Below are 11,397 nucleotides of genomic sequence, written 5' to 3' on the forward strand. Positions count from 1 at the left end.
CTCACTCCCTTCCTTTCTTCCTCCCTCCCTTCTTCCCTTCTTCCTTCCTTCCTTCCTTCCTTCCTTCCTCCCTCCCTTCCTTCCTTCCTTATTTTTCTTTCTTTCCTTATTTCTTTTTCCTCTTTCTTTTTCTCATTCTTTCTTTTTCTTTCTTTTCTTCTCTCTCTTCAAGTCTTTCTGTACAAAATGACTAATATGGAAATGTTTTCCATTATTATACATGTACAATTTATATTGAATTGTTTACTGTCTCATGGGAGGGGAGAGGGAGGAAGGAAGGCACAGAATATAGAATTCAAAAATTGTAAAAATTAAAAATGGTTTTAACATGTAATTTATGAAAAAATGAAATAGAATTTAAAAATAATAATAAAAGAAGCTTCTGTTCAATGGGGTGCCAACACGCATACACACGAACATACATATATGCATCTATTTACTTAACTAGGCCAAGTTATTTAATTATGTAAACAATAACTTCCAATTTAATGTAGGCAGACAAATGCCAGGTATTTGGAGTCGAAGATCCTATTCCTTGGAGGGGTAAAGACAAGTTTCTTAGAGAAGGGAGTATAAGGCAATGAGAATTCAGGTAAGCAATCGTCAAGGGCTAAATTGGAATCCAGGACTCATTCCATTATATGCAGCTGCCTGTCAAGTTCTATAGGGAAGAGGAAAAATTTCGATTGGCTAAATTCTCTCTTTCTGGAATGGTTAGAATCGCATGATGTCCTGAGGCAGGACCAGGAGCAGGGGATGGATTGGATGACCTTTAACTTCCACTAATCCAATGGCACAAATATCAGCTATGGCTCTCCTGATCTGAAACGATTCATCTCTCTTTGGTCTGACTTGGTAACACTCAGATGGCCCAGAGGTATGGACAGGTTGCAAAAAAAAATTTTTTAAATACTCCGAGAAGCTGTTTTTCAATATCATGTGAGGCTTTGTGGGAAAGATGTTGGGAGGCCCATAATAGAAGTTTCCCCATCCCATCACCCCACCTCCAGGCCTCCCAAGCCGTGGTCCTATTACCTTTTCAAAAATGGGTCTGGAGTAATTGATGTGCCTGCCTCACTCTAGGGACCAGGGGAGGCTCCCACCCCCAACAAATTCCATCCATTCCTATCAGACTAAGGCCTGGACAAACAGCGGCCGCTTCCTCTAAGCTCATTTCCAGCATTAAGGTTCACTGGAACCTGAATCCTGTCCTAATAACCAACAAAACAGTAGCCACTCTTGCAGCCCCTTGTGAGGGGCAGCCAGGGAATTGAAAGACGAGTTAAATATTTCCATCGCTGACAACACACAGCTGTCGAGGTGGAAAGATCTAAGACTCTAATCAGCCCAGGTTAGCTAAGTAGCAGCGTCTCATTATCTCTGCTTGGGGGACAGGAGCCAGCCGGCAGCTGGTGGTTGAGCTGGGGGTGCAGACAGCAGCCAAGGGGAAGCTGACATCCCTGTAAACATCAGGCCAGATGAGGGGAAGTGGGTAACCCAACACTGTACCCCCTCAGAAGAAGGGAGAAGCAGAAAACCCTAGGACATTCCCCACTACACACACACACACACACACACACACACACACACACACACAGAATTGAGACACTGTTAAACAACCTAACTTTTCTATTAAAGATAATGGTTATGGGGCAATAATAGCAGTGTCCCTCCTGGATGGTTCTGACTCACCTTTTTCTAAAGGGACTTCTAACCCATCACCTCTCAGACATGAACTATTAACAAGAGCCAGATCTGGGAGAAGGAAGCAAGAAAAGGGCGTACCCTTTATAGCTAAGCAAACTACATAGACAAAAGCACAAGTCCTGAGTCACCCAAAGGGACTGGGCAATACAGATTCCAAGCAGTGGATTGGTCCATTCCAGGAAGGCTAGAGAGGCAGTATGGCATAGTAGATAAACCATGGGACTTGGAGGAAGACCACACCAGACACTGTGTGGTCCTGGTCATGTCACTCAACTTGGATCCCCAATACTTAGTACAATGCCTAACAAATAGTAGGCACACTTCAAAAATGTTAATTGGATAGGGAACTTCTTGGTGCCTCAGTTTCCTTATTTGAAAAATGAGGGGGAAAGACTGATGGCTGCCTACATCTTTCTATCTTCAAGTCTATGATAAAGCTGAAAAATCATGTCCTGGCATCTAACTGAATCCTTATTTCTTGCCATATCATTATCCAAGGGCAGCTAGCTAGGTTGCAGAGTGGATAGAGCTCGGAGTCAGAAGACAGGAGTTTTAATCCAGCCTGAGAAACTTCCTAGTTGTGTGACCTGATTGCCCTGGATCCAGGGCCCATCTCCGGTTGTCCTGATTCATATCTGATCACTGGATTAAGATGACTCTGGAGGAGAAAGTGAGGCTGGTAAATTAACACAGCCCCCCCCCCAAATCCAATTCACACGCTTATCATAGCGTCACCTCTCTGATGTCATGGATTTCTTCAAGAATGAAGGACAGGGGCAGCTAGGTGGCACAGTGGATAGACCAGCCCTGGAGTTAGGAGTATCTGAGTTCAAATCCGGCCTCAGACATTTGCCTAGCCGTGTGACCTTGGGCAAGTCACTTAACCCCATTGCCTTAAATACATTTAAAAAAAGAATGGACAAATATTATTATTATTATTTATTATTATTATTATGGCTATCCAAGTTACTTGACATCATGAAAGAAATCTTAATGGGGGATTTTGGGGCATCAATAACGTGAATGTATAAAGAGTCATACTCATGAGCCCCTTGTTATATATCCTCTACATGTTGTGGCATGGCTAGTTTTCTTGCTTGGGTATGACTCAGCTCTGCTGTTCTGATCTTTACCTATTATGAGAGAATGGAAGGTTTTCTTTAGTGTCTTGCTCCTTCATTCATACTTCAATTCCTCAGTCATTACATTTTCCATGCCCCCCCCATCACTGATCCAGACACCTCACCCAGACTTCTTAGCAGTTAATCCAGTCAGTTTTGTCATTGATCTCTGTAATAGACCTCTCCCCCTTAAATGAGTGGAAATTCAGTGATTTTTGTCACACAAAGTTATTCAACTGACTACCAAATGAAGGCCTACAGCACCATTATGTTTAAGGTACAATGTGTCATATTGGTGTCATTTTGGTTCTCTTCAAAACTGGACTACCATCAAAAGATATGACGATTGCCTGTCCTATGGCTCCAATGACCACCCCTATGATGCCCCAATTCTGGTCACTGCTCCTCCCTTCCATATATTGACTCCCCATTAAGGACACTCAGCTTACTCCTTGAGGGTAGTGACAAAAACACTGTTGTCTATGCATCTCTTGTAACAAGCACAGGGACTGGTACCAAAATGCCACTTAGATTTTTTTTCCTCATTCTATTCCATTCATACATTGGGATATAATAATATCCCCTTAAGAGCAGAATGGATTAGTTTTATCTTTGTATGCATAGCATCCAATAGAGTTGGGCATACAGTAGGTGCTTAATAAATATTTCTCAAGTTGAATCACACTATTCATATGCCAAGGACATCCAGCAACAAGAGGTAGAACCAGGCTTTCACCTCAGGTGACATTGCCATATTCGGTGACCATCAGAGCTCACACTCTGAAGCCTCTTATTGTGGGATTCCTGTAGACCTCTGCCTGGGCTTGACAATAGCCCAATGTCTCTCATCTTGCATCTGATCTCAGTCAAAACCTGGAGGTGTTTTGGGAGGTAGTGGTTCTCAGCTACCTCAAACAGCCCTGAGATTCCTCCTTGTGTAAAAAGATTTCAATTACTGTGATTCAAGTAAGACCCTTTATTCTCAGTTTGGAGACTGAGTCTCCTAGAAAGAGCTTTCTAGTCCATATTTCTGCTCTAACCAAGACTAGAAAGGTCTCCAAAGTCACTTTGGTCTTTAGAGGATAAACCCTACAGAAGAATAACAAACCCATCAATAACACTAACAGAGAATGAGTGGGATCAGGATGTTAATGATTATGTCCCTTATTTGTGTTCTTTCAGCCACTTTCCTAATTAGGTAATGATTTGTTGGGTTGTTTTCTTCTAAAATGACTCATACTTTGGGGTTTGAGAAAGAGGCATGGTGGAGGGGGAGTAAGGGAGACAGGAAGTGATTGGTCTGTCCTGGTCCTCCTTTTTTACTTTGCTTTGAGATTAATCTTGCCGTAATCCTCAGTGTTATAGTTTACAGTGTCAAAGAAATTTCAGAAGGAAAATAAAATCCAAGAGATAAGCCCCTTGAACCCCCAAATGGAATTTGGAACTTCACTATAGAAGCTGAGTCAAATGTGGAAGTGTTCTTTGGATCTGAGGTTGCAGACTTGGACTGGGGAACTTGAAAGCATCTCAGAGACATCTGTCTAATTCCTTCCTATTCCACATTCATTAGTTTACTCCTCCTGCAACCACTTATTAAGCACAACCAAAAATAACCTACATTTATGTCAACATTTGATATTCACTTTACATACCTTATCTCAATTAAGTCTTGTAACAACCCCCATTTTACAGATCAATAATGAGACTCATTGAGGTAAGTGAACTTATGAAATATGAAAAATGGGATCAAAGTTCAGATCTTTTTTATTGACATTCCACGATGCTTTATAGATATGTCGCTTATTTGTGATAAGTGATAAGTGCTGGAAGAAAGACAAAAAGCAGTGTAAGATCCCCTCTTGCCCTATCCTCTTACCTGTAACACAAACGAGAGACATATGAATTCTGTGAGTTCAAGGTTTTCTGTGACTTTATCCTACTAAAGTTATCACTCATGAATCAGCAAGTATGTAGAATTAGTTCCACAGATTGCAAGTATTAATTCTAGGCATTGTAAGAAAATGGCAACAAGAATTTCCTCCAATAGACTTGGGGTCCACACATACCAGCAGAAAAAGTATGTACTAGTAGAGGGGCAAAGAGAGAATCTATTATGTCCAAGCAACTCCCCCCACGCCACGCTTTACAACTGTAAGGACCCAATAATATTTTTCTTCTTATGGTAGTCTTTTTTGTTTGTTTGTTTGTTTGTTTTTTAGGTTTTTGCAAGGCAAATGGGGTTAAGTGGCTTGCCCAAGGCCACACAGCTAGGTAATCATTAAGTGTCTGAGACCGGATTTGAACCCAGGTACTCCTGACTCCAGGGCGGGTGTTTTATCTACTGCGCCACCTAGCTGCCCCCTTATGGTAGTCTTATGTTGATTGCTGAGATTTGGGGGCTTGCTATCTGTGGGACCCACTGTTTTGTTGTGAGACACCTTGAACAATGGGAAGGGGTAGAGAGAAAAATCTCTTCCTCCACAAAAAGTGAGAACTAATTTTTTTCCTTCAAGAGGAGAATTCTTCTCCCTTCCTGGCTCTCCTCTCAACAATGAGAGAACACACTCCTTGGGGTAGTCTCCTGCCTCTGCCCACTCATTAGAGCAGGAATTTTCCCTGTACCCCATGTCTTCCAGAAAATGTTCTAACAATGTCAAAGAAAATATTTTCATGGTTTACCATGCATATATACTCAGAAGAAATAGAGATTAATTTCAATATAATAACATATTTATTACCAGTTATATTATATATTACATATTACACATTACACATTACATATTATATCATATTATGCTATGTTATATTATATCATATTATATTAATTATATTATATTATATATTAATAAATTTCTCTTCTCTAGCAAAATATGATGGGGGACCCTGACCCAGAGTGTGTTGTGCTAGTTTAGAAGGCCACCTGGGGTATGATTGATCTTTGAGTTTAGGGGCTACAACACAAGGGCTATATCCTGCCACTGGTACAGTCTATCAGCTATATGAAGTTTCCAAAATTGTTTTAAAATACATTAAATATGTTTAAAATGTAAAAACCATTTTTAGTTCATTGATCATACAAAAAACAGGTGGTTGGCCAGATTTGGCCCATAAGCCCTAGGTTGCTAACCTAATTTATATAATAAAACTTTGATTCAATTAGATATTAAATAGAATTCAAAGGTTTTGGAGGCAGCTAGGTGGTGCAGTGGATGGAGCATGGATCCCAGAGTCAGGAGAATCTGAGTTCAAATATGACCTCAGACACCTAGCTATGTAATCTTGGGCGAGTCACTTAACCCCATTGCCTTGCAAAAACAAAAAGAATAAAAAGGTTTTGCTTTTCTTTGGAAGTGGTAAGACATTTAGGTAAAACTGCCAAAACTAGGGTAGAGTAATGGGAGAAGGAGGGACTTCTTGAGGATTTGAAATATTGATAATGCACTAACCACTTTTACCATCCTTCAGTATTGAAGAAACGATCTGAATTTTCTTTTTTGTTTTGGGGGGTTTGTTTTAGGATTTTGCAAGGCAATAGGGTTACGTGACTTGCCTAAGGCCACACAGCTAGGTCATTATTAAGTGTCTGAGGCTGGATTTGAACTCGGTACTCCTGACTTCAGGGCTGGTGCTCTATCCACTGTGGCACCTAGCCACCCCCATCTGAGTTTTCTATCTAGTGAGAATAATGTTACAATTGGACTCTATCTGATGAAATACTTTCCTCATCCCAGCCTGCTTGAACACTGAAGAATGCCTTGATCCCCAGTTCAACCTTGTTCTTTCTACCCCAGATTCTAGACACTTACTGGATATATGATCCTGGATAAATCAACTAACCTTTCTAATTTTCAGTTTTCCCTCACCTGTAAAATGGAAAAAATAATAGGGCCAACCTTATAGAATTTTTGTTAGGATCAAATCAAGTCCTTTGCCTCAAGAGTCAGTTTTTTCTCTTATATAGACATAAGCATAGAGATAGATATATTCAGATATGAATATGGATATAGATTAGATATACATATAAGGATATATATACATACATATATACATACATACATATATATGTATATATGTATATATATGTATATTATATATATATATATATATATGGGGAGGAGACAGAGACAGTGATTGAGAAAGACAGAGATACAGAGACAGAAAGAAACACACAAAAACAGAGACAGAGACAAAGGTAACTCTGGGTTCTATAGAGAGTAGTTTCAAGAACTGGATGGCAGCAAGATGACAGCTAGGATGCACTGGTTGGTGGCTGGTGAAGAAAATATAATAGGAATTATACTAGATGATGACCACTGCATGAAGGTACTGTGGTTCAATAGACAGAATAATGGCTTTAGATCAAATCCTATTGAGGATGTTTACTAGCCATGGGACCTTGAATAAGCCCTTTCATTTCCCTTAGTGTCCTTATCTACAAAATGAAAGATTCCATTTGATGACCTCAAGAGTCCCTTGCTATTCCTACTTTATTAACTTATGCCATCTTAGAATTTACAAGAGACAAAGAAGAGAAGATAGACCATAGCTGGAGATAAACCTTAGACTTTAGGGGAAGGGTCATCAAAGAAAAGTTCTAGCATGGCTAAAATCAACTAACCAATGAACAAGTGTTCATTAAACTCTTCCATGTGACTGAAACCATGTCTATTGAGGTTAAGTGACTTGGGCAAGGTCACACAAGATGGTGAGCAATGAAGGCAGGGTATGAACCCTAGATTCTGAAGTCAGTGTTCTTTCTCCTCTTCATGCATAGATAAGTAATTGGGAAGTATATACAAAGTCCAAATAATTTTGAAAAATAGAGAGAACAGGATCAGCAATGGAGTCCTATAGAATGCGGTACTATTCAACACAATAATTTGATTTATTAAATATTTATTAAGTAACTTTCATGAAAGCCCTCTTGGAGCTTACATTCTACTAGGAGAAATATAAAATGTACCCAAATAAGTAAATACAAAGTATAAATAGTAATACAATGCAACTTCATGGGAGACAGTATAGGTGCTTTTCCTTTGTTTACAAAGAAGACCAATGGCACCATAAAGGTGATAACTTGTGTCCATGAATTGGATTTAAGTGAGACAGAGTTGTACCAAGTTGCTAGTCTCAATTCCTTTCCAGTGTCATCAAAATCCAAAGGCAAGGCAAAAATCACAATGACCAATGATGGTCTGGGAGGCAGGGTATGACCTTGGTGTCTTTGATGTCTAAGCTCTAAGTGCTCCACAGGGGCCTTCGTGGCTGTTGGAACAAATTATTTTCATCCTCCCATTCTGCAGGGAAGATGTTTTCTCATGTTGGAGTACATTCCCCCCACCTAATAACTCTCTGACAAGTTTGAGGCCTGTCGATTACCCTCAATCTGGTTCAGCCCATCAGCTGAGACGATTTTACTGAGGTGTGGATGCTACACATACTACAATTTTTTAGACTCACTGGTGAGAGTTGGGTGATGGTGGACACCAAAGGTAGATGAGTAGCCCTGAAAAAGATTTGACAAATCCTCACACCAGAGGTGCTGGTCCTCACTGAACACTCCATTCGCTAACAAATCCAGATTGGTTTCCTATGGGAAGAAGCACTTGAGTTATGATTAAAAGAAGCTAAGGATTTTAAGAGTTAGACATGAGGAGAATATGAATGTCAGATATAAGGGAATAGATTCATGCAAATGCATTGGGAGAATATAATTTCTGGTGGGTCCTATTTGGTTGGAAATGCTCTAGGCTTGTAAGATTCAGTGGTGTGCTGCCCCACTAAATTTGAAAGGATCTCCATCAGAAGCTTGGTGATGATTGGTGATTGATGCTTATGTTTCATTCTCAAAGAAGGCCATGACATCAGGGAGGTGATGCCATGGTATGCACATGAATTGGTACTGTGCTGTGTCCCAAACCTCACTCCCTCCTCAAAAACTATCCGGGTCCAGTGGCCAAATATAGATCAGGACCATCGGATCCTGAATGTGAGGCAATCAGGGTTAAGTGACTTGCCCAAGGTCACACAAGTAATAAGTGTTAAGTGTCTGAGGTGGATTTGAACTTAGGTCCTATTAACTCCAGGGTTGGTGCTCTATTCTCTGTGCCACTTAGTAGAACTAGGAGTCTGGTGAGCAGATGATGGACTCTTTTGAGTACAGTAACTCACAAAGATTGTAGGAGGACTCCGATTTGCATTGCATCCGTGCTAATGAAATAAAAGAGAGTATTGGGACAGTCACCCAAATCATTCCCATATTTTTCAAAGTTGGAAGGGCTCTAGGGGCCATCTGGCTCAACTCCTACTTCATAAAGGTCCCTCCTATAATATGGTGGAGAAACTGCTATTTAGTCTTTGCTTGAAGACTATTAATGAAAGGGAGTCTGCTACCTCCTGAAGCAGGGCATCCCCTTCTCTTTGAAAGTACTTCTTGGTGGGAAGTCCCTTCTGGTATCAAGTCTCAACTGGTTCCCTAGGCAGTTCTATCTATCACTTTTGTTGTATTCTCTGAGGCTAAACAAAGCAAGTCCAACCTCTGTCTACAGCATTGACTTTGAAATACTTGAATGCAATTATTTAAGTCTCTTTTGAACCTCTGACATTTCTTTGAGTCTTCTCTTCTCCAAACTAAATGCACTTTCTGCCAATCCTGGTACGGCATCACTCGAGTCTCTGCCACCCTAGCTGCCTTCCTTTGCCTTGTTCCTTAGCCTATCAATGACCTTCTTAACATGTGTTGGAGAAGTATGTAAAGTGCTCCTAGTGGTTCTTGTCCTTTGTTATCAAAGAAGACCAAAATGATATCACTATGTTTGAGGCAGATGATAGTGTGTCCAACTGTGGCTGATTAGACCTATATGAACTCAGAATGCTTTACCACAGTTTGGGCATAAGTAGTCCATAAGTAGTGAACACCTGTGGTGAGGACTCTAAACTTATGCATGCCATGTTTCCTTTGAGCTGCTTCAATTCTGCCCTTCTCATAGAGTGCAGCACCCTCACTGAGCATGGCATGCCATGCTGGGTGGTCCTGTGCCAATGTCTCCCAAGCTGTACAGTCAATTCTAAAGTTCTTCAATGACACCTTCAGGGTGTCCAGGTATTGCTTCTTCTGTCTCCCTTCTGAGTGCTTGCCCTATGTGAGTTCTCTATAGAATAGTTTCTTTTGGCAAGTGTACATCCAATAACATGGCCAGCACATTGTAGTTGTACTCTCTGTAGTGATGTCGGAATGCTTGGCAGTTTAGTTTGAGAAAAGACTGGTATCTTCTGGTGTCTGGTATCTTCTCCTGCCAGGTGATCTTCAGAATCTTCCTAAGACAATTTAGATGGAAGCAACTCAGTTTCCTGACATGGCACTGGTAGACTGTTCAAGTCTCACAAGTTTATAGCAATGAGGTCAGCACAATGGCTCTGTAGACCTTCAGTTTGGTCTTAGTAGTCAGTCTAAGACTTCTTCTCTCCCACATTTTCTTTTGGAGTCTCCCAAATACTGACTTAGCTCTGGAAATGCAATTGTCAACCACATGGTTAATGTATACATCCTTAGAAAGGACACTGCCAATGTCCACAGTACTCAAAACTTCTCCATTTGCTATAATCAATGGTTCCATGCATGGATGGTGTGGTGTTGGCTGATGGAGCACCTGGGTTTTCTTGGTATTAATTGGTGACCTGTGGACTTTCCTGTTCTCCTCAATATTTTAAATATAGTTGACAGTAACTCAGGAAAATTATTCACTAGTCCTTTGTCATTATTCACTAGTCATTTGGTCAATCCACAGGGATAGGGACTAGACATGTGATTTCAGTAGTACAGAGAATTCCACCCACTCACCCACCCAATTCAGGTCACCCCCTTCTCACCAAAATATGCACAAGCAGCAGAGAATCAATCCATACTTTGGTGCATCTCGGCTTCAGAGGCTGCACTGAGGATACAATCATCTGAAAACAGAAGATCATTCACCAACACTCCCTCCACTTTGGTCTTGGCTTTTAGCCTTTTCAAGCTAAAGAATTTGCCATCGGTGTGGTAGCTAACCTTGAAGCCATGTTCATCCTCATTGAAGGCATTTGATAACGTGGGTAAAAACATGCTAAAAGGAATGGGAGCAAGGGCACATCCTTGTTTTATTCCATTGGCGACTGGGAAATCTCAAGAGCATGGTCTATTATCCAGAACCTGGGCATGCATGCCATCATGAAAAATGACACACAATACTCTTGAACTTCTCTGGGCAACCAAACTTTGACATAATTTTCCATAAACCCTCACAACTGATGGTATCAAAGGCCTCAGTCAGATCTACAAATATTGTATACAGACCTCTGTTCTGTTCCTGGTCCTGGACTTGTAGGGCAGCAAACAACATATCAACTATTCCTCTACCCTTTCTTAAGCCACACTGGCTCTGAGGAATGTGACTAACTTCCAGATGAAGGATCAGCCTATTGAGAAGATTCTGACGAGAATCTTACCATCAGTGACTAAAAGAGAAATATCCTTGTGATTGTCACAGGACAATCTTTTTCCTTTACCTTTATAGAGATGGATGATGAAGGC

Source organism: Macrotis lagotis, chromosome 1 (assembly GCF_037893015.1).
Source record: "Macrotis lagotis isolate mMagLag1 chromosome 1, bilby.v1.9.chrom.fasta, whole genome shotgun sequence".
In the NCBI taxonomy this organism is placed as follows: domain Eukaryota; kingdom Metazoa; phylum Chordata; class Mammalia; order Peramelemorphia; family Peramelidae; genus Macrotis; species Macrotis lagotis.